Below are 23,417 nucleotides of genomic sequence, written 5' to 3'. Positions count from 1 at the left end.
CTATTATTGACAGACCCTGCTTCCACACTCTCCTGGTCAGAGCCACTCCCTGTATGGGGAGAACCTCAGCATCTGTGGGAGGAAAGTGGACAGTCAATGTTTTGGTTGATACCCTCCACCTGACCTGAAAGATAGAGGGGAGATAGTTGTCATTAAAAAATGAAGGGGAAGGGCTGGAGGTGATAGCTAGATCTAGATGAGGAGGAATGTAGGCAGATGGGGGCTGGGAAAGTGGGAATAGTGACAGAGGCTGGGAGGTGGGAGTATCTGACAGGAGAGGAAGATGGATGATGAAATAAAAATGGAGAGAGCAATTGGGAACAGTAGGCCAGGGGAACCAGTGGGAGGAGCGTGTGGGTGATGGGTTGATGGAGTGGGAGGAGGAGGAAGTATCAGGGTGATGAGGGCTTGGTGAATTTAGGAGGAACTGGATAGATCAGGAAGAGAGAGAGGGGTTACCTGAAGTTGGAGAATTCAATGTTCATGCCATAAGACACAGTAGCAGAATTAGTACATTCGGCCCATCAAGCTGCTGCACCATTCCATCATGGCTGATTTATTATCCCTCTAAACCCCATTCTGCTGTTTTCTCCCCATAACCTTTGATACCCTTATTAATCAAGAACCTATTAACCTCTGCTCTAAATATATCCAATGGCTTCACAACCATCTCTGGCAATGAATTCCACAGATTCACCAACCTCTGGCTAAAGAAATTCCTCCTAATTTCTGTTCTAAATAGACATCCCTCTATTCAGAGGCTGTGCCCTCTGATCCTACCATTGATTTGTAGACTAGAGTCATGGAGTCGAGCAGAGAAACCATCCTCTGACTCACTTGTCCATGCTGACCAAAATGCCTATTAAAGCTAGTCCCATTTGCCCATGGCGGTGTGCTGTTCCCCTATTTTCTATGTGGCCTCATGACTGGCAGTGGTGGAGGCCACGACAGATAGTTGGTGTGGGAATGAGGAGGGGAATTAAATAGATGTCAATCCCAGGAGGTTAGTGTCTCCTTCAGCAGGAATCCATGGACAAACCAGAATGCGCATCACAACCACACTGAGCATGGTGATCAGTAGGCACCATGCTCTCGCTGCTCCTGATGCTTGAACTGTGTAACAGTGGCACATGGTTGAGGGGCTGTAACTCTTAATAGTTCCATCTGATGTGCTGTGGATCTGTATGGCACAGCATTCTGACAAGCTGCATCACTGCTTGGTACGGAAACTGCACTGAGGTGAACAGGAAGGCTTCTCGACAGGTTGTCAAAACTACCCAATGCATCACTGGCACCAGCCTTTCTACCATCAAGGATATATATATATAAGAAATTCTGCAGATGCTGGACATTCAAAGGAACAGACACAAAATGCCAGAGGAGCTCAGCAGGTCAGGCAGAATCTCTGGAAATAAATAAATTGTCGACATTTCGGACTGAAAAAAAGACAGTTACTTTCCCCAAACAGTAAGACTGATCAAACCTCCACCCATTAACTCCACTAAAGTTTATTATTTCCTATCAGTCACCTTATATAGCGCCTAGCATCATATTGTGGACATACTGTATACAAGCTATCTTATGCGTTTATATTTATTGTGTTTATCTTATTATTATTGTGTTCTATATCTTTTGTGTTTTATTTTGTACTGTATCAGAGCTGGAGGAACAATTTTTTCATTCTCCTTTACACTTGTGTACGGGAAACGGCATTAAACAGTCTTGAATCTTAGTACAAAGTAAATCACTGCAGGAGAATCAGAATAGCCTCAGTGTGTGTGGCACACTCCTCTTCCAGGAATTAGTGTGGGTTTATTATTATCACATGGCCAAGGTAGAATGAAAAACTTTATTTTGAATGCATCCATACAGGATTATCACATCAAGTACAATGAGGTAGGACAAGGGAAAACAATAGCAGAATGCAGAGTGTAGTTTTCCAGTTACAGAGTAAGTGCAGAGCAGTAGACAGGAAGAGTCCATTTTGTCGTACAAGAGGACTGATCAATATTCTTATAACAGTAGGATAGAAGCTGTCCTTGAGCCTGTTGGTACATGCTTTCAGGATTTTGTATCTTCTGTCCAACAGGAGACGGGAGAATGTTTGGAGTGGGGGGGGGGGCTCTTTGATTATGCTGGCTGCTTTCCCAAGCCAGTGAGAATTGTAGACAGGATCCATGGATAGGAGGTTGCTTTCCATGATGGACTGAGCCATATTTACAACTCTTTGCGGTTTCTTGAAGTTTGCCGTGGGCTGCGTTGCTGGATCAGTGTCTATGTACTGCGGCCCTGAGGATGCCCTGGCTGAGAAATGTGTGAGCAGTTTATCTTGCACCCTATACCTGTGCAGCTTAAATTGTCAGGTCAGGATACAGGGACCTGCAGGTGTTGTGACTGGAGATGACCCAGTCCCACCACTCTACCTGGGAGGTTCAGATAAACTGAAAGGAAGCTCCTCTGTGATATCATCCTTGAACAGTATGGTTGCAGCCCCCCCCCCCCCACCAACTTCACCAGTGCTCCTTGGGAGGGAATCTGTCCTCCTTCCCCAGTTTGGCCAACAGGTGGTCGTCACTTTGCCCAGTTTTCCATAGTTTAGCCAATATCATCATTCCTCCCCACCCCCACCATCTAGTAGCAATGAGGAATGTTCGATAAATGCTGGAGTTGCTGGTAACATCAACGTTCCATTAGTGAATAAAGTAGAGCACAGGAACAAGCTCTTCAGCCAATCTGAAGTCTGTGTTGAACATAATGCCAAATTAAACTAATTCTCTTCTGCCTGTACATAATCCATATCCCTCCATTCCCTGCATTTTCATGTGCCCATCTAACAGCCTCTTAAACACCTCCATTCTATCTGCTTCCACCACCACCGCTAGTAGCCTGTTCCAGGCACCCACCATTCTCTGTGTAAAAAAACATATCCCACACATTTCCATTAAAATCTTATCCCTCTCACCTTAAAGCTATACCCTCTACAATCCACCCAACCTGTGCATCTCATAATCTTATAAACTTCTATCAACCTCCCACGTTGTAGAAAAAAAACAACTGAAGTTTGTCCAATCTCTCTATATAGCCTCTTATTCAGGCTACATCTGGTGAAGCTCTTCTGCACCCTTTCCAAAGCCTCCACATCCTTCCTGTAATGGGAGACCATTACAATGCTATTACGTTCTTCTTGGAGTCTGGTGACTCAGAATCAGAAATGAATTAGGTTAATGTCACTGGTATACATGTGAAATTCGCTGCTATGCGGCAGCAATAGATAATAATAAAAAAAACTATAAATTACAATAAGAAATATATACCTAAAAATTTAAATCAAAAAAGTAGTGCAAAAAAAAGAGCAAAAAAAGAAAAAATATATAGAGCTAGTGTGCATGGGTGCATTGTCTGTTCAGAAATCTGATGGCAGAGGGGAAGAAGCTGTTGCTGAAACATTGAGTGTGTGTCTTCAGGCTCCTGTACCTCCTCCCTGATGGTAGCAATGAGAAGAGGGCATAACCTGAATGAAGGGGGGCCTTAATGATGGATGCCCTCTTTCTGGGGCATCACCTTTTGAAGGTGTCCTCAATACTGAGGAGGCTGGTGCCCATGATAGAGCTGGCTGAGTTTGCAACTTTCTGCAGCTTTTTCCAGTCCTGTGCGGTGGCCCTGCCATACAAGACCAGTTAGAATGCTCTCCATGATATTCCCATAGAAATTTGCTTAAGTCTTTTGTGAATAGCAAATCTCCTCAAATTCCTAGTGATGTATAGCTGCTGTCATCCCTCCTTTGCAATTGGATCAATATGATAGACCTTCACAGAGGTCAACACCCAGAAACTTGAAACTGCTCACCCTTTCCACCACTGATTCCTCAAGGAGGACTGGTGTGTGTTCCCTCGACTTCCCCTTCCTGAAGTCCACGATCAATTCTTCGGTCTTACTGATGTTGAGTGTGAGGTTGTTGTTGTGACGCTACTTAATCAGCTACTGTACACTTCCTCAATGCTTTCTGAAATTCTGCCAACAATAGTTGTGTCATTGGCAAATTTATAGATGACATTTGAACTGTGCCAAGCCACTCAGTCATAGATGTAGAGAGAATAGAGCAGTGAGCTATGCATGCAACCTTGCAGTGAGCCAGTGTTGATTATCAGCAAGGTGGAGATGTATTTCCGATCCACATAGACTGTGGTCTCCCGCTGAGGAAGTCAAGGATCCAGTTGCTGAGGGAGGGACAAAGGCCCAGGTTTTGAACTTTGTTGATTAATACTCAGGATATGATGGTTTTGAATGCTGAGCTGTAATCAATTAACAGCAGCCTGGCACAGGTGTTGCTATTGTCCAGGTGATCCAATGAGATTGAATTGAATTGAATTGACTTTATTACTTACATCCTTCGTATACATGAAGAGTAAAAAACTTTACATTACGTCTCTGTTCAAATGTGCAATTATACTAATTTATAGTATAAACATTATGTGCAACAGGATAGTCAATATAGCATAGAGATACAGTTGCGGCAGCGTGAACTGATCAGTGTGGTGGCCTGGTGGAAGAAGCTATTCTGGAGCCTGCTGGTTCTGGCTTTTATGCTGAGGCACCGTTTCCCGGATGGTAGCAGCTAGAACAGTTTGTGGATGGGGTGGCTGGGGTCTCCAGTGATCCTTCGGGCCCTTTTTACACACCTGTCTTTGTAAACATTTACAACTACAGGTGCGCTGAGCTGTCTGCACCACTCTCTGCAGAATCCTGTGATTGAGGGAAGTACAGTTCCCATTCCGGGCAGTGATACAGCCAGTCAGGATGCTCTCAATCGTGCCCCTATAGAATGTTCTTAGAATTTGGTGGGCCATACCAAACCTCTTCAACCGTCTGAGGTGAAAGAGGCACTGTTGTGCTTTCTTCACCACACAGCTGGTGTGTACAGACCACATGAGATCCTCGGTGATGTTTATGCAGAGGAGCTTAAAGCTGTTCATCCTGTCAACCCCAGATCCATTGATGTCAATAGGGGCTAGCCTGTCTCCATTCCTCCTGTAGTCCACAACCTGTTCCTTTTATTTTTGTGACGTTGAGGGAGACGTTGTTTTCTTGACACCACTGTGTCAGGGTGATGACTTCCTCTCTGTAGGCTGCCTCATTATTATTTGAGATTAGGCCATTCAGTGTAGTATCGTCAGCCAATTTAATTAGCAGATTGGAGCTATGGGTGGTGACACAGTCTTGGGTATACAGAGAGTAAGGGAGGGGTCTTAGTGCACAGCACCTGTGTTGAGAGTCAGAGGAGCAGAGGTGAGGGAGCCCACTCTTACCACCTGCCGGTGATCTGACAGGATTGCATCTGCTGTAGCCCTGTTGTGGTGATTGGCAAATAGCAGCGAGACCAGGACCTTGCTTAGGCACGAGTTGGTTCTGGCCATGACCAGACTCTCAGAGGACTTGGTGTGAGTGCAACTGGGAGATAGTCATTGAGGCAGCTCACCTTGCTCTTCTTAGGCACTGGTATGATAGTTGCCCTTTTTGAAACAGGTGGGAACATCCAACTGCAGCAGTGAGAGTTTGAAGATGTCCTTGAATGCACTTGCCAGTTGGTTGGCACAGGTTTTCAGAGCCCTACCATGTACACCATCAGGGTCTCACACCTTGCAAGGGTTCACCCTCTGGAAAGACATTCAGACTTTGGCCCCCGAGGCAGAGATCACAGGGTTACTGGAGGCTGCAGGGATTCAAACAGGTGTAGTTTTATTCTTCCTTTCAAAGCAAGAATAAAAGGCGTTGAGCTCACCGGGGACTGAAACATGACAGCCATCATGATGTTAGGTTTCACTTTGTTGGAAGCAATACCTGCAAACCCTGCCAGAGCTGGCATGTATCTGATTCCATCTCTAGCTTCAATCTGAATTGATTTTTCGCTCTTAAAATAGCCTTCCGTAGCTCATACCTGGACATCTTGTATAGTTATGGATCACGGGTCTTAAAACCAACGGAGCTAACTCTTAGCAGATTATGAATCTCCTGGTTCATCCACAGCCTTTGGTTTGGGTATGTCCAGTATGTTTGTGAAGATAGTTGGTTCCACAATACCACCTGTGTGTTGGCTCCTCCAGTTCCACAAGTGGTAGTTGGTCAGAGACTTCTTCAAGCTGGCCTGGTCGATATCCCCTGCAATTCTAGGGAAAGCAAAAGGGTGTGCTGTTCATGACTGCTGAACACGGAGTTGAGCTCCTCCTGTGCCTGCCTGACTCTGACCCGAGGCAGAATGTACACTGCTACCAGGATGATGGCGGAAAGCTGCTTGATGATATTTGACCGCTGGGGTGTGCTGGACTGAGGCAAAACCGCCACATCTGTGTTCTGTGACAAGTTGATCATGAACAATACTCTGCCTCCTCTAACTTTAAATGACTTAGCGGTCCTTTTTTACGGTGGATGGTGAAGACTGTCTGAAATGTTGGGGGTGAGCTTGTTTCTGTGAAGCAAAGCACATAGCAATCCTTGATATCCCTCTGGTACTGCAGTCTTGCTCTGAGGTCTTCGATTCTATTTTCCAGAGACTGTACATTCGGCAGCAAGATAGTCGGGTGTGTGTGTGGGGGGGGGGGTGGTGCATAAGGGCTCTGCGTTTCAATCTTATTTACAGACTAGCCCGTTTTCCTCATTTCCTTTTTCTTAAAGGGGAACTCCACTTGCAATCTGAGTCTGCAGTCTAGATTCTGCCGGTTTTGAAGGTTGATAGATTTTGTAAATGTCTTAAGACAATGTTGCTTACTGAAGTACACATGGCTGTGAGACTGTGGATTTCTGCTGTAGTAGTCCTAAACGGGAATATTTGATGATTCCCTTTGGAGCTGCACGCACAGAGTCTCCATGTATCGGCACCATCTCAGATTGTAGTGTAACTCCAGCTGTTTAGCTCAACTTACATACTGCAGCAACAAGCAAGCTGCTGGAGGAACTCAGCAGGTCAAGCAGCGTCTGCAGAAGGAAAAGAATTGTTGACATTTCAAGCCGAAATCCTGCAGCAGGACATGTACTATCCTGAGAAAGAGAGAAATTCCAAGCCAGGACTTGGCAGAAGGGAGGATATTTCTGTAGGTGAAGGGAATTTGATGAGGAAATGATTGGGGGATTATTTGATGTGGGGGTATTGTCTGTAGAATGAAGGTGGGAAGATATAATGGGGGAAAGGTGAGGTTTGATTTGAAAGAGAGGAGAAGACTATATATGCAGAGAGTGGTGGGATGTGATGCAGCGTATGGGGAAGGAGTGTGCTGGTTAGTGGAGAGCCACCCACCTTGGGCTCCTGGGCTGACAGTTTGTTGCCCTCGTTGCTTTGAGCCCCTGTTGTCCGACTCAGGAGTGGGTACAGAGAGCGGAGTGTCCTGAACCATGTCCCACGTCAGGCTGGAACATAAGCTTCTAATTCAGTCCCGGTTTGTTTGTGTTGTCCCAGCACGGAGTCTCACAAACAAGTGTTACGTAAGTGCCGCATTCTGGGTGCATGTGAGAAGGGTTGCATAAACATGGGACAGTCACAGTGATATGGGCTAAGTGAGCAGCAGGACACAGCCATCAGTCTTGGCAGCAGCGGCTGGTTCTCTGCCAGCACTGTGTTGTTGTGTACTTGTGAAGCTTTACTTATGAGTCTCTCTGGCGGGGGGGGGGGGAGGGCGAGGAGAGGTGATAAGGAAGGGGAGATAGGCGATAGGCAAGGGTGGGAGATGCAATAGAGGAGGTAAGGGAGAGGAAAGGGGGAAGGGAGGGGAGAGGAGGGGAGGTGGTGGGGGGTGAATTTAGATATTGAGGGGAGGGGTAAATGATGGTGAGGGCATGGCGGGGAAGTACAGGCCAATTCTTCAGGACCACTCTGCTGAGGAAAACTCTCAGCGGGATTGTTAAACTTTGTTCTTTTTGATTAGACATTATGAATTCCAAAGGAATACTCTGAAGAGTATGTAGCAGGTGAGACCCTGATGGTTTATCCAACTTAATGGGTTCAACAACTTGGAAAAGTGAGGATAAAGTAAAAGGGAAGGAGAGGTTCAAATTCCAAAGTACATTTATTATTGAAGTATGTATACATTATACAACCTTGAGATTCATCTCCTAACAGGCAGCCATAAGACAATGAAACTCAAAAGAACACATTAAAAAAAAAGACCGTCAAACTGCCAAGGTGCAGAGAAAAGAAAACAAATCATGCAAACAATAACTGCAAGCAAATAGTGTTCTGAGTAGTCCACAAAGAGAGTCTGTCCGCAGATCCCTAGTTCAGTGCAGAATGGAGCAATGAGTTGAACTGGCCCATTCCTTGCGTCGGATGCTGACATTCTGACCTTTCCAATTCGGCCCAGGCTTCATCCAAACACCGGGTTCAGTCGTTTTGATACACTCTGGGAACTGGACTCCGCCACCTCGATTCAGCCTGTATCCAACCCTTCCTATTTTAGCCCAGCACTTAATTTGAACCTCGGGTCTTCCTTGCTCTTGGCAGTGGGCCCGCTGCCTCGCTTTACCCCGGTTCTGCTACATTGAATTGCCTCCAAGTTCAAAAGGAAGTTACGGATGATTTTTTTGTGATTATCGTTTACCAGAAAAAGAGTGATTAACAAAGTACACTCAGACCCAGTATAACACTACCCTGCATACTGTTGATTTGTTACACCATGGTTATTCAATTCTTTATTGAAATTTTTAAAAATGACAACAATTCAACAATTCATTCTAAACAACACTTAAGACTTCTCAAGAGCGCCCACCATTACAGTAAACATTCAATCAGCCAATGAGAGCACTTTACATACACTCTGATCCACTCACAGCCAATCACGTGTGAGTTCACACTCTGCCTCCCCCGTGTGTGTAAACATTCTTGCTCTCTCGCCAATCTATTCCTTTTTCTCTTATGCAGAATGTCTGGAAACCAGCCTGCAACTTCCACTGAGATGTCTAGGAAAAGCATTAACATGGATATGAAACTGCAAGTAATATTGTGTTTGGAAGGTTGATGTTGACACCTGTTTGAAATTGGCTACATCGACGATCAGAACAATCATAAAAACAGCAAACAAGATAAAAGCTTCTGCAACAATGATCTCGAAGTTATCATCAATGAAGGTGACTTTTTTATGGAGCCATTTGTTTGAAAAAATAAAAAATAGACTAAATATATGGGTGGATGACCAAACTCAATGAAACATGTCCGTAAGTCAGCTGATAATAATGCAAAAGGCAAGAAGCATCTTCAATCATATTCAAAATGAAGAAATGTTGGTAACATTCATAGCCAGCAGAGGTTGGTTTGATAGATTTAAACAGCGCAGTAACCTCCAAAGTATATGCATCTCAGGTGAAGTGGCTAGTGCAGACAGCAAGGCACCCAGGATTTTCCTGCAACATTGAAGAAGAAAGCCCTTAACTCCGAGTGGAGTCATCGGGACGCCGTCGTGACGGTGTTCTTTTAGCAGGCTTTCTTGTTTTTACGAGACCAAGTTGCTAGCTCAACGCTCAACCCAGCACAGATGGAAAGCGTGCAAGGGGGCCGGCTGGATTCGAACTCAGGAGCCTTCGCTCTGAAGTCCGGCGCTGATGGCACTACGCCACCAACCAGCTTGCAACGCTGAAGACCACAATCGAAAAGGATGATTATCCTCCCGAGCTTGTCTTCAAGATGGATGAAACAGGCCTCTTTTGGAAAAGAATGCCTTCTCGTACTTTCATCTCCCAAGACGAGAAACATGCATCTGGATTCAAGGCTGTAAAGGACTGGTTAACTCTCTTGCTAGGAGACAATGCTAAAGGTGACTTCAAGTTAAAACCTATGATTGTGTATCACTCTGAAACACCATGAGCAATGAAAGGCATTTATAAGTCAAGTCTACCAGTGATTAGGAAATGAAACAAGAAAGCCTAGGTGACAATTGATGTTTTCAAAAATTGGTTTGTTTCACATTTTTGTTCAGCAGTGAAGCAGTATTGTGAGGAACATGACCTTGAACCTAAAGCATTATTGGTGCTTGATAATGCCCCAGGCCATCCTGAGCATCTCAACACCCTTTGGACCTACATTCCTGTAGAAGCGGTTTAACTTCCACCCAACTCCAACCAATGGGTCAAGGAGTAATATCAAAATTGAAAGCCTACTACCTTCATTGCACATTCAAGCAACTTGTAGAGGAAATAAAAAGGTTAAGACAAGCAATCCATCAGACAATTGTGGAAAAACCATAACATCATGAAAGCTGTAGAAAATATCAAAGCAGCCTGAGATGAAGTAAACAGCATGAATAGAGTGTGAAAGAAACTATGGCTGGAAGCATGCAACGACATCCTAGGATTTCAGTTGGAACCAGTCATCCAAATCATCGTTGAACTGGCCAGTGAAGTGGGATTAGAGGTTGTTAATGATGATGATGTTGAAGAGTTACTGCATTCTCATGGTGAGAGCCTTAGTAAAAAAGAGCTGCAAGAACTGGCAGAGCAATGCTTCCTGGGTGAATCTGAGGACGCGAATGGAGAAGAGGAAGTGCTCCCATGTGAAAGGGGTAGACCCGTAACGAAGTCCAGCGCAATGTGCGACCAAGGGCAGCTAGGGACAAGTAGGGGACGAAGCAATCCAGCAGGTGGTCGGTGGGACGCTTTTCCGCCGGCACAAACAGGACAGGCAGAGACAAAGGAACGGGTATCAGCGTCCATGGAGGGCCACCAGAAATGTCTCTTCGAAAGGGACAGAGTCCGATCGATTCCGGGATGGCAGGCGAAATGAGAAGTGTGCCCCCACTGGAGAACCTGAGACCAAACCGAGTCAGGCACGAAGAGTTGATTGGAGGGTCCATTGCCTGGGTCAGGTTGAGTCCGTTGGGCCTCTTTGACTATGGCCTCGATCTCCCAGGTGAGGGCAGCCAGTACACAGGATGGTGGAAGGATGGTCTCGGGGTTGGGAAGGTCCTCCTCGGAAATGTATTGATGGGAGAGAGCATCGAGGCTTCCCGTTCTTGGACCCCAGACGATAGGTGAGTGTGAACCTGAACCAACCAAAAAAAAATGCCCAACATGCTTGTCGGGAATTCAGGCGCTTGGCGGTTTAGATGTATGCGAGGTTCTTGTGATTGGTCCAGACGATAAACGGATGTTCCGCTCCCTCCAGCCAGTGCCTCCATTCCTCTAAAGCCAGTTTGACGGCCAGTAACTCCTGGTTCCCTATGTCGTAATTTCGTTCGGCAGGGGACAGCTGGCAAGAAAAGAAGGAACAAGGATGAAGTTTTTGGTCAGGCCCGGAACGTTGGGAGAGGACCGCTCCCACCGCAGAGTCGGAGGTGTCAACCTCCACAATGAATTAACAAGAGGGGTCTGGTTGGACTGGGATGGGAGCGGAAGTGAAACGCCTCTTCAAGAGTGCTGAGTCAGCTTCGGGGTCCCAGTGAAAAGGGGTCGGAGGTGAGGTGAGTCGAGTAAGGAGCGCTGCCACCGGACTGTAATCCCTGATAAACCAGCGATAGAAGTTCGCAAACCCCAGAGAACGCTGGAGTTGCTTGCGTGTCGTGGGTTTTGGCCTCTCCGCCGCCAGCCGGATCTTTTCGGGATCCGCTCTCACTCACCCGCTCTTGATCATGTACCCTAAGAAGCTGACTGAGGGGACATGAAACTCGCACTTGTCAGCTTTAACGAATAGTTTGTTCTCCCAAAGCCTCTGTAGAACCTGACGGACATAGTGGGTGTGTTCCTGAAGTCTGCTGGAGAAGATTAAGATGTCATCCAAATAAGCAAACACAAAACGGTTAATAAAGTCTCTAAGGACATGGTTTATCAAGGCTTGGAAGACGGCGGGGGCATTGGTGAGACCGAATGGCATGACCAGGTATTCAAAGTGACCAAGAGGGGTGTTAAAAGCTGTTTTCCACTTATCTCCCTCCCTTATTCTGACCGGATGGTAGGCACTTCGTAGGTCCAACTTGGAGAAGATGGTGGCTCCATGAAGTGCTTCGAAAGTAGAATTGATAGGGGGCGGTGGATACTTGTTCTTTATGGTTATGCTATTTAGGCCTCGATAATCAATGCAGGGGCGCAGTGAGCCGTCTTTCTTCCCCACAAAGAAGAAACTTGCACCAACAGGGGAGGATGAGGGTCGGATAATGCCTGCTGTGAGAGATTCATTTAGGTAAGCCTCCATTGCTTCCCTTTCTGGCTGGGACAAGTTATACAGCCGACTGGTGGGTAGAGGGGCTCCGGGGAGGAGGTCAATAGCACAATCGTAAGAGTGGTGTGGAGGCAGGGAAAGGGCCCGTTGTTTACTAAACACTTCTCCCAGATAGTGATACGCTGCTGGAACTTTGGATAAGTCGGGGGTTTCAGTGGCAGATGAGGTCGCGGTGACTTTCACAGGGGAAAGGGCCGATTGTAGACAAGTGTAGTGACAGAATGGACTCCAGCTGACTATCTTCCCGGTGGACCAGTCAATTTGGGGATTATGGCAGCTTAACCAGGGGTACCCAAGAACTATAGGAGCTTGAGGAGAGGAAATTAGGTTAAATTGTAGACTCAGAGAGACGGAGTCTCATAGATAAACCTTGAAACTGGAGCTAACTTAGAACAAACGGTTCTAAGCGGTCAGGAAACGTTAGTTATCACACAGGAAAAAGACCAACGATCTGGCAACTAGGTTTTGTAACGCCGGGGTTCTTATACTGCAGGTTCTGATGGAAACTGAATGTGCCGTCATCAAAGAAAATTAGAAGTAACTGAGAAATTAACGGTTGGAACAGTGGCACAATCAAAGGAAATTAGAGGAAACTAGGGAATAAACAATCAGGACCGTGACAATATGCCTCTATTAGGTCACTTCTCATCCTCCGTCGCTCCAAGGAGAAAAGGCCAAGTTCACTCAACCTATTCTCATAAGGCATGCTCCCCAATCCAGGCAACATCCTTGTAAATCTCCTCTGCACCCTTTCTACAGTTTCCACATCCTTCCTGTAGAACTGAGCACAGTACTACAAGTGGGGTCTGACCCAGGGTCCTATGTAGCTGTAACATTACCTTTCGGCTCTTAAACTCAATCCCACGATTGATGAAGGCAAATGCACCATATGCTTTCTTAAGCACAGAGTCCACCTATGCAGCAGCTTTGAGTGTCCTATGGACTCGGACCCCAAGGTCCCTCTGATCCTCCACACTGCCATTAATACTATATTCTGCCATCATATTTGACCTACCAAAATGAACCACCTCACACTTATCTGGGTTGAACTCCATCTGCCACTTCTCAGCCCAGTTTTGCATCCTATCGATGTCCTGCTGTAATCTCTGACAGCCCTCCACACTATCCACAACACCCCACAACCTTTGTGTCATCATCAAATTTACCAACCCATCCCTGCACTTCCTCATCCAGGTCATGTATAAAAATAAGATAAGAGTCCATACTAGCATGTACAGAAGATTGGCTGACTGGTAGAAGGCAACGAGTGGGTATAGAGGGGGCATTTTCTGGTTGGCTGTTGGTCACTAGTGGTGTTCCATAGTGTCTCTATTGGGACTGCTTCTTTTCACATTATATATCAATTATTTGGATGAAAGGATTGATAGTTTTATGGCCAAATTTGGGACAAAGATAGATAGAAGGGCAGGTAGTGTTGAGGAAACAGGGAGTCTGCGGAAGGACCCAGACAGATTAAGAGAATGGGAAGATGGAATATAGTGCTGAGAAGCATATGGTCATGCACTTTGGTAGAAGGAATAAAAACGTAGACTATTTTCCAAATTGGGAGCAAATTGGAGGTACAAAGGGACTTGAGAGTTCTCATGCAGGATTCCCTAAAGATTAACTTGCGGGTTGAGTTGGTGGTAGGGAGGGCAAATGCGATGTTAGCATTCGTTTCAAGAGGACTAGAATATAAAAGCAAGGATGTAACACTGGGACATTGGTCAGACTGCACTTGGAGTATTGTAAGCAGTTTTGGGGCCCTTATCTGAGAAATGATGTACTGGCATTGGAGAAGGTGCAGAGGTGGTTCACGAGAATAATCCTGGAAGTGAAAGGGTTAATATGTGAGAACTGTTTGATGGCTCTGGTCCTATACCCACTGGAGTTTAGAAGAATGGGGGGAAGGGCGCGATATCAATGAAACTTATTGCTCATTGAAAGGACTAGATAGGGTGGATATGGTGAGGATGTTTCCTATAGTGGGGGAGTCTAGGACCAGAAGGCACAACCTCAAAATACAAGGAAATCCCTTTAGAACAGAGATGGGGAGGCATTTCTTTAGCCAGAGGGTGGTGAATCTGTGAAATTCATTGCCACAGATGGCTATGGAGTCCAAGTCATTGGGTATATTTAAAGTGGAGTTTGGGTTCTTGATTAGGAAGGGCATTAAAGGTTACAGGTTGAACGCAGAAGAATGGCGTTGAGAGGGAAAATAAATCAGCTATGATTAATGGCTGTGTAGACCTGATCGGCTAGATGGCCTAATTTTTGCTCCTATGTCTTATGGTTTTGTAGTCTTAATGCACTTTAAGGCCTCCAGTACCTCCTCCCTAATCATTTGTATGTGGTGCAAGGCAACACTACTCATTTCCCCCATTTCCTTAGCTTCCATCGTTTTCTCCATAGTTAAATCTGAAGGGAAATATTGGTTAAGATTCTCACCCATTGTCTTTAGTTCCACAAACAGTGGCGTAGCGGTTAGCATGATGCTATTACAGCTTCAGGTGTTCCGGAGTTAAATTCCAGCATCCTCTGTGAGAAGTCCCTGTACGTCCCCCTTATGGAGTGTGTCAGCTCTCCCTGGGTGCTGCTGTTTCCTCCCACAGTCCAAAGACCTACTTGGTGGGTTAATTAGTCATTGTAGATTGTCCTGTTATTAGGTTGGGTTTGTTGGGGGTTGCTGGGGTGACATGGCTCAAAGGGCCGGAAGGGCCCACTCTGCACTGTATCGCTAAGGTAACAAAAAATAAAAACAGACAGCAATGCAATATTCTCTCCTTTTTACTCTTTACTCTTCATGCACCTATGGATTCTCTTAGGATTTTGATTCTCCTTGCTTGCCAGATCCTTTTCATATCCTCTTTTTGCCCTCTTAACTTCTCTCTTAAGTACACTCCAACCCCAGGAGAGTTTCCCTCTGAATCCCACTGACCAATTTAATCAGGTCTCCTTCATGAAGTGCTGCTCTGATGTTGTGGGATTTTTCCTCCCATTTCCCCCGATTTTCTGCAGTTCCCATCTGTCTAGTGATGAGCAGGAAGGAAAGCCAGACTGTCAGTCGATAGCTAGGTCCCTCCACTCCTCACACTCGGTGCTGGGGCTTCTACTACCACAAGCAGACAGTGAGAGCAGGTCCATGGTGAGGAAAAGCCCCTACCCTACATGTAGGAATTGCAGATTGGGTATCTGACAGTGGGATGGAGGTGGTGGGATGTTGGGGTGATGGGTGGTGTGGAGGATGGGTTGTTTGGGTGTTGGGTGGTGTGGAGGATTGGATGTTGGGGTGATAGGTAGCTCATCAAATCAAAACTCACCAGTACAGTGAGGTATGTTGTGGGAGAGAACTGGCAGCTCAGGGGTTACTCCACTCATAGTAGAGCAGAACAAGGCCAGCAGTATGTATCCCTCCTGCCTAGCCACTGATATAATGGGACCTCTCCCGACAACAATGGGAGCCAGCGAGGTGCACAGTTTCCATCTTAGAGTGTTTCCGTCAGGAGACTGATGGCGCAAACATTCTGGGTTTTCTAGGGGAATAGAAGCTATTATTTTCAGCAAGTGTGCGGACAGAATGTCCCCTCTCCCTGTACCATGAAATGAGAGAGCTGCTCCATTTGGCTGGCAGCTGTGCTCTGAAATCATTGCTCTTGAGTCACCGGCTGAATGAAGCCTTTGTCAGCAGGCTTGATCCCGTCCCAAGTGCTACAGCTCCAAACTGCAAACAGGGTCGGCTCTCGCTTCCAAAGGAAGTGCAAAAGAGTTGATGGGTCGGTTCGGAACGTAGAACAGTGCAACAGAGAAGCAGGGTCTCTCACCCACAATGTCTGTACGGATCATGATACCAAATTAAACGAACTCCTGCCTGCATATGAACCACATCCCTCTACTCCCTGCATACTCAGGTGTCTATCTATCAATTTTTTAAAATGCATCTAACAGACCTGCTTCTAACATTTCCCCTGGCAGCACATTCCAGGCACCCACCAGTCTCTGTGTAAATAATTTACTCCACACATCGTCTTCAAATTTCCACCATCACTTTAAAGCTATGCTGTCTATGATGACTCAGCAATAGTTGGGTGTATAAAGGGAGGACAGGAGGATGAATACAGGACCCTGGTGGAGGACTTTGTCAAATGGTGCAATCTGAATCATCTGCAGTTCAACATCAATAAGACAAAGGAGATGGTGATGGACTTTAGGAAGACTAAGCCTACATTGCTCTCTGTTACTATTGACGGTGAGGACATGGATGTGATGAGGACCTACAAGTACCAGGGGGCGCACCTGGGTGACAAACTTGAGTGGAGTACTAACACGGAGGCTGTGTACAAGAAGGACCAGAGTCGTCTCTACTTCCTAAAGAGACAGGTCCATTGGAGTATGCAGACCTCTCCTTCACGCATTCTAGCAGTCTGTTGTCGCCAGTACAATCTTCTATCTGCTGGTGTGCTGGGGCAATGGCATCAACACGAGTGATGTCAACAGGCTCAATAAACTGATTAGAGGGGGTGACTCTGTTATAGGGGTCAAACAGACACAGTAGAGACTGTGGTAGAACAAAGGACCCTATGGAAAATCCTGGCAGTTCTGGACAATGTTTCTCACCCTCTGCATGCCACCTTGGCTAAACAGAAGAACGCGTTTAGTAATAGACTAAAACAACTGCAATGCTCCAAGGAGCGCTATATGGCTTACTGTCAGCCATTAGGCTCTCTAATGAGTCAACCTATAGCCTGGGAAGTAATAACCCCTTTCTGTTAGACTGTTAGAGGTAACTTATTTTTTATTCTTTCTTACTTCTCTTCTAATATTTGTATATTTGTGCACTTGTAATGCTACTGTGACACTGTAATTTCCTTTGGGATCAATGAAGTAACTGTCTATCGATCTACTTAGTATTCAACAGTATTCCAGCACCCTAGGGTCCAGTTGAGGTTTGCTCTTTCTCTGGCTAGGTTTTGGTCAGAGTTGTATTAACCCAAGATAACTGTGCATGGAAAGAAGCAAATGCCCAAAGGACCAGATGCATTTCTGCCTCCTCACCCCTGTCGATCTGTCTCTGGGTCCTTGACAGTCACTTCCTGCAATAAACTCACATAGTCAAATAGCTTGATGTTCTGGAAACTCTCTGTAGGTCACAGAGGGGAGCCTTCAACATTTCAGGATGATGGCCTTTCATCAGGCCAACAGGGACTCTCAGATATGAAATATTAACCCCATTCCTCTCTTCTCAGTTGCTGTCTGACCTGATAAATATTTCCAACTCTTTTGTGTTAATGTTGCAGGCTTCCAGAGTCTGCAGCATTTTGATATCCAGCATGAGGTTGCAATTGCCAGAGATTGCTTGGATCTGTTCTCAGCTGTGAGCTGGGAGTTAGAGTGGCTGTGGCTGGTTCAGAGGCTATGTGAGACATAGAGTATGGAAGTGGGTCATCTGTAGAGACCATGAAACACCCATTTACTCCTGAGTCATTGAGATTTACAGCAGGGAAACAAGCCCTTTGACCTTGCCAACCAATTTGCCCAAATGAGCTCGTCTCATTTGTCCACCTTTGGCCCACGTCCCTCTAAATATTTCCTATCCATGTGCCTATCCAAATGTCTTTTAAATGTTGTAATTGTACCCACCTTTACCACTTCCTCTGGCAGCTCATTCAACACACCCCTCATCCTCTGTGAGAAATAATTGCTCCTCAGGTCTCCTTTCCAATGTTTCCCCTCTCACCTACAACCCATGCCCTGTAGTTGTATATTCCCCCACTCTGGGGAAAAGACTGTCACTGTTCACCTTACCTATGCTCATACTAATCCCATTTTTATTCTCCACACATTCCGGACCCTACCACTCAAATACAGACTAGCAACAATTTTTAGTGGTCAATTAACTTGCTAACTTAGGTCATTTGGGTGGAGGGCAAAGTAGGCGGGAAAAGCCATGTTGCCACCTGTGGTACAAACTCAAAGAGACAGCACAGCATTGAACCTGGGTCCTTGGAGCTGTGAGGCAGTGGCACTACTGGGCCACCCACTATCTGCCCAAAGAAAAGTAGGAATTGGAGCAGCAGGGTGCCAGTGGCCGAGGCCCAATCAGTTGGAGAGAACCTCTGTAGCTGGTGAAAGCTGCGGAGTGGTAGGCAATTGAGGGAAGGAAGATGGGGTAAGAGAGGACCTTTCTCAGATGTACAGCTTAATTGTAATTAGTAAGTTAGCACAGATGCACCACAAGGCTGTGGGCTTAGTCTCCTGCTCTACTCTCTTTACACTTCTGACTGTGAAGCCCAGCCCAGCTCCAATGCAATATTTACGTTTGCTGATGACACCACTGTCATTGGCCAAATAGAGGTGGTGACGGATCAGCATGTAGGAGGGAGAGAGAAAATCTGGCTGAGGGGTGTCACAACAACATTTCACTCAATGTCAGCAAGACCGAGGAGCTGATTATTGACTCCAGGTGGAGGAAACCATAGGTCTTTGTGCCAGTCCTCACCCGGGAATCAGGTGGAGAGGGTCAGCAACTTTAAATTTCTCAGTGTTATTCAGAGGATCTGTCCTGGGCCCAGCACAAAAGTGCAATTTCAAAGAAAGCACAGCAGCACCTCTACTTCCTTAGAAGCTTGTGAAGATTTGGCATGTCATCTAAAACTTTGACAAACGGCTATAGATGTGTGGCAGAGAGTAAATTAATTGGTTGTGTCACAACCTGGTGTGGAAACACCAATGCCCTTGAACAGAAAATCCCACAAAAAGTGGTGGATATGGCCCATCTATCGTGGGTACAGCCCTCCCCACCATTGAGCACATCTCTAGGAAGCGCTGTCACAGGAAAGCAACATCCATCATCAGGGACCCCCACCACTCAGGTCATGCTCTCTTCTCTCTGCTGCCATCAGGAAGAAGGTGCAGGAGCCTCAGGACCCACACCATCATGTTCAGGAACAGGTATTATCCCGCCTAAACATCAGGCTTTTGAACCAGAGAGGATAACTTCACTCAACTGCACTCACGCCATCACTGAACTGTTCCCACAATCTATGGACTCACTTTCAAGGACTCTTCATCTCATGTTCTCGATATTGTTTGCTTATATATATTTTTTCTTTTATATTTGCACAGTTGGGTGCAGTCTTTCCTTGATTCTATAGTGCTTCTTGGACCTACTATATATGCCTTCAAGCAAATAAATCTCAGGAATGTATATAGTACTGTATACGTACTTTGATTATAAATTTACTTTGCACTTTTAAATTGGTTTATTATTGCCACATGTATTGAGATACAGCTTTGGTATCCATACAGATCATTCCAAACATGATGACATTCAGATAGTGCAAGGGAAAGCAACAACAGAATACAGAATTTTGTGTTTCAGTTAATAGACAATAAGATGCAGGGGTCATGACGAAATAGGTTTGTGAGGCCAGGAGTTTGCTTTATCATTGAAGAGGCCTGCTCAATAGTAGTGTAAGAGTGGGATAGAAGCTGTCCTTGTGCCTAGTGGTGCATGCTTTCAAACTTTTTTATCTTTTGTCCAATGGAAGGGGAGAAAGGAGAGAGTATTTGGGTGGGTGGTGTGTTTGACTATGTTGGCTACTTTCCGGAGGCAGCGAAAGTGTAGGCAGAGTCAACGAAGGGGAGCCTGGTTTGCAGTGTGTGCCAAACTGTGTTCACAACCCTCTGCAATTTCTGGCAGTCTTGTGGAGAGCAGTTGTCATACCAAGCCATTTTGCATCCAGATAGGAGCCACAGCCGAGAAGCTTGGCTGAAACCAGCTGGGTTGTTGACACTGAGGACATCCTAGGGTATTGACAGATGGCTCAGGTCGGCATTCAGTCTGGGGTGGTGCAGTGGAATGTGCTGCATGGTCAACTGAGGCAAGGAATACAGGATAAATGGCCAAGCCCTGCCTGTCTGAATGTCTCCAAAACAACGTGATTATATCTGATTCCACCTCCTCTGCCAGCATGTTCCAGATAATCAGCCTTGAACCTCTGCCCTCTTGTTTTTGATATCCCTTCCATGGGAAAAAAGATTTTGACCGTCTATGCTATCTCTGCCACTCATGATCTTGTACACATCTTCCAACTCTCCCCTTAGCCTCCTTTACTCGAGAGAAAACAAGCCCAACTTTCCAATCTCTCCCCAGAATAAAGACCACAATCCAGGCAACATCCTGGTGAATCTTCCTTGCACTCTCTCCAGCACAATCACATCCTTCCTATAGTGTGGTGACAAGTATGTACACAAATCTCCATGCAGCATAACAAGTACCTTGTAAAGTTGAAACATAACGTCCTAACTTTTATATTCTATGTCCTGACCTAAGAAGCAAGCATGTCATATGCCTTCTTCACCATCCTACTGACGATGCCTTCCTCACCATGCTGTTTTCAGGAAGCTTGAATTTTTCTACCTTGGCCTCAATGTTCGTTAGTGCTGTATGATTACTGTACATGTCCTACTTCTGTCTGAATCTACAGAATGCATTACTTCACACTTACTGGGATTAAATTTCATTTGTCAATTCTCCGTTTAACTTTCCAACAGATCTATATCCTGCTGTAGTGTTAGCCAATCTTCCTCATTATGTACGACATCAACAAATTCTGTGGCATCTGTACACTTACTAATCATACCTTCTATATTAATATCCAAGTATTTCAAAAAGGTTGCAGCCCTGATCCTTATGATACCCCACTGGTGTTTGACTTGAAAATCAGTAAAGTATCCTTCTTTCACTACCACCTGTTTGGTTTTGGTAGGTCAATTTTAGAACCAATTGGCCAGCTTGCCCCAATTTCACAAGTCCTTAACCTTCTGGACCAGCCAATAGTGAGAGCCCTGGTCAAATCCCTCACTAAGGTCCATATAAATAATACCTATCACCCTGCCTTCATCTATCTCCCAGGAGATGTTACTTTCTACAATAACATTTGGGCTGGCGCCTTATCAAGTGCCTTCTGTTAGCTTCAAAAAATTGGTCAAACAGGATTACGCACCCGCAGAACTGCCTTAAGTTTTTCTAAGTGACCTCTCTTTACAAATTTCTTCCAGCAATTTCTCAATGACATATCAAGCTAACTGGATTATAGATTCCTTCACCTCTTTATACTGGCTATCCTCTTTCTATCTTTCAGTCCAGAAGAAGGGTTCTGACCTGAAATATCAATTGTGTATGTTCATCTGCAGATGCTGCTTGGCTTGCTGAGTGTCTTGTTTGTTGTTGTAGATTCCTGCTTTCTATCCCCTTCTCCATTTGGATGAAGAAGTTCCATTTGTTCTTTTTCCAATCTTATGAAGCCTTGTCCAAATTTTGGAAAATTTAAACCATGACATCAACCATCTCACAACAGGCATAAGGCAGGTAATTACAGGCCAGTAAGTCTACGATCAGTATAAGTAGTGGGGAAGCTAATGGAAAAGAGATGTGAGGGACACTATAACTTCATGAAAGCTGGGATTGGTCTGTAATAATCAGTACAGATTTATTGGTAGGAGATCCTGTTGATACAGTTTTTTGGAGAAGTCACACTATGTATTGGTGAGGATAGTCTGGTTGATATGGTCTGTAGAAACTTTGATGGGGTCCCATATGCGACACTGATACAAAGTGTTAATGCCCATGGGATCCAGGGCAAAATGGCAAATGGCTCCAATATGGGCTTGACGGTGCAAGTAACATACATCAAAGTTGCTGGTGAACGCAGCAGGCCAAGCAGCATCTGTAGGAAGAGGTGCAGTCGACGTTTCAGGCCGAGACCCTTTGTCAGGACTAACTGAAGGAAGAGTGAGTAAGGGATTTGAAAGTTGGAGGGGGAGGGGGAGATCCAAAATGATAGGAGAAGACAGGAGGGGGAGGGATAGAGCCGAGAGCTGGACAGGTGATAGGCAAAAGGGGATATGAGATGATCATGGGACAGGAGGTCCGGGAAGAAAGACAAGGGGGGGGGACCCAGAGGATGGGCAAGAGGTATATTCAGAGGGACAGAGGGAGAAAAAGGAGAGTGAGAGAAAGAATGTGTGCATAAAAATGAGTAACAGATGGGGTACGAGGGGGAGGTGGTGCCTTAGCGGAAGTTAGAGAAGTCGATGTTCATGCCATCAGGTTGGAGGCTACCCAGACGGAATATAAGGTGTTGTTCCTCCAACCTAAGTGTGGCTTCATCTTTACAGTAGAGGAGGCCGTGGATAGACATGTCAGAATGGGAATGGGATGTGGAATTAAAATGTGTGGCCACTGGGAGATCCTGCTTTCTCTGGTGGACAGAGCGTAGATGTTCAGCAAAGCGGTCTCCCGGTCTGCGTCGGGTCTCGCCCCATATATAAAAGGCCACATCGGGAGCACCGGACGCAGTATATCACCCCAGTCGACTCACAGGTGAAGTGATGCCTCACCTGGAAGGACTGTTTGGGGCCCTGAATGGTGGTAAGGGAGGAAGTGTAAGGGCATGTGTAGCACTTGTTCCGCTTACACGGGTAAGTGCCAGGAGGGAGATCAGTGGGGAGGGATGGGGGGGGACAAATGGATAAGGGAGTTGTGTAGGGAGCGATCCCTGCGGAATGCAGAGAGAGGGGGGGAGGGAAAGATGTGCTTAGTGGTGGGATCCCGTTGGAGGTGGCGGAAGTTACGGAGAATAATATGTTGGACCCAGAGGCTGGTGGGGTGGTAGGTGAGGACCAGGGGAACCCTATTCCTAGTGGGGTGGTGGGAGGATGGAGTGAGAGCAGATGTACGTGAAATGGGGGAGATGCGTTTAAGAGCAGTTGAGGGTGCAAGGTTGCTTTTATGATTGAAACCTTATGACCGGTGGTGCTGGAATCCCTATAGTGTGCATTCATAATTAGCAAACAGGAGGGCAAAATTGCAGTCTCAGAATGATATTGATCAGCTGGTCAGTTAAGCAGGGTAATGGAAAATATAATTTAATTCTGTTAAATATGAGGTGAGGACTAATATGCCATCAATGATAGGGCACCAGGGAGTACTGAGGAACAGAGGAACCTTGACGTATAAGTTATAGACCCTTGAATGTGGTAACACCAATATATAAGGTGGTGATAAAGGCATATAGGATGCTTGTATTCATTAGCCAGAGCATAGAATACAGGTATAAGAGCAGAGAGATTCTGGTATAGCCTCATAAAATATTGGCTAGGTCATAGCTGTGTACAGTTCTGGCCATAAGACCACAATATATAGGAGCAGAAGTAGGCCATGCAA

The 23,417-nt window shown here is 45.8% G+C and overlaps 1 long non-coding RNA gene across 2 annotated transcripts in view; it reads left to right on the top strand.

The window, feature by feature from the left end:
* The window catches only part of LOC134354625 (uncharacterized), a 76,031-nt gene that overhangs the window by 36,917 nt on the left and 15,697 nt on the right, over positions 1-23,417 (top strand). The window contains exon 3 of one of the 2 annotated variants that reach the window (XR_010019859.1): positions 8,906-12,151. This is a non-coding gene — a long non-coding RNA (uncharacterized LOC134354625). The remainder of the gene's footprint in view (positions 1-8,905; positions 12,152-23,417) is intronic. The other variant, XR_010019858.1, reaches the window with a different exon arrangement.

Source organism: Mobula hypostoma, chromosome 12, assembly GCF_963921235.1.
Source record: "Mobula hypostoma chromosome 12, sMobHyp1.1, whole genome shotgun sequence".
Lineage (NCBI taxonomy): Eukaryota > Metazoa > Chordata > Chondrichthyes > Myliobatiformes > Myliobatidae > Mobula > Mobula hypostoma.
Note: the sequence above shows the minus strand (reverse complement) of the source record. Positions and strands in the feature narration are given on the sequence as shown.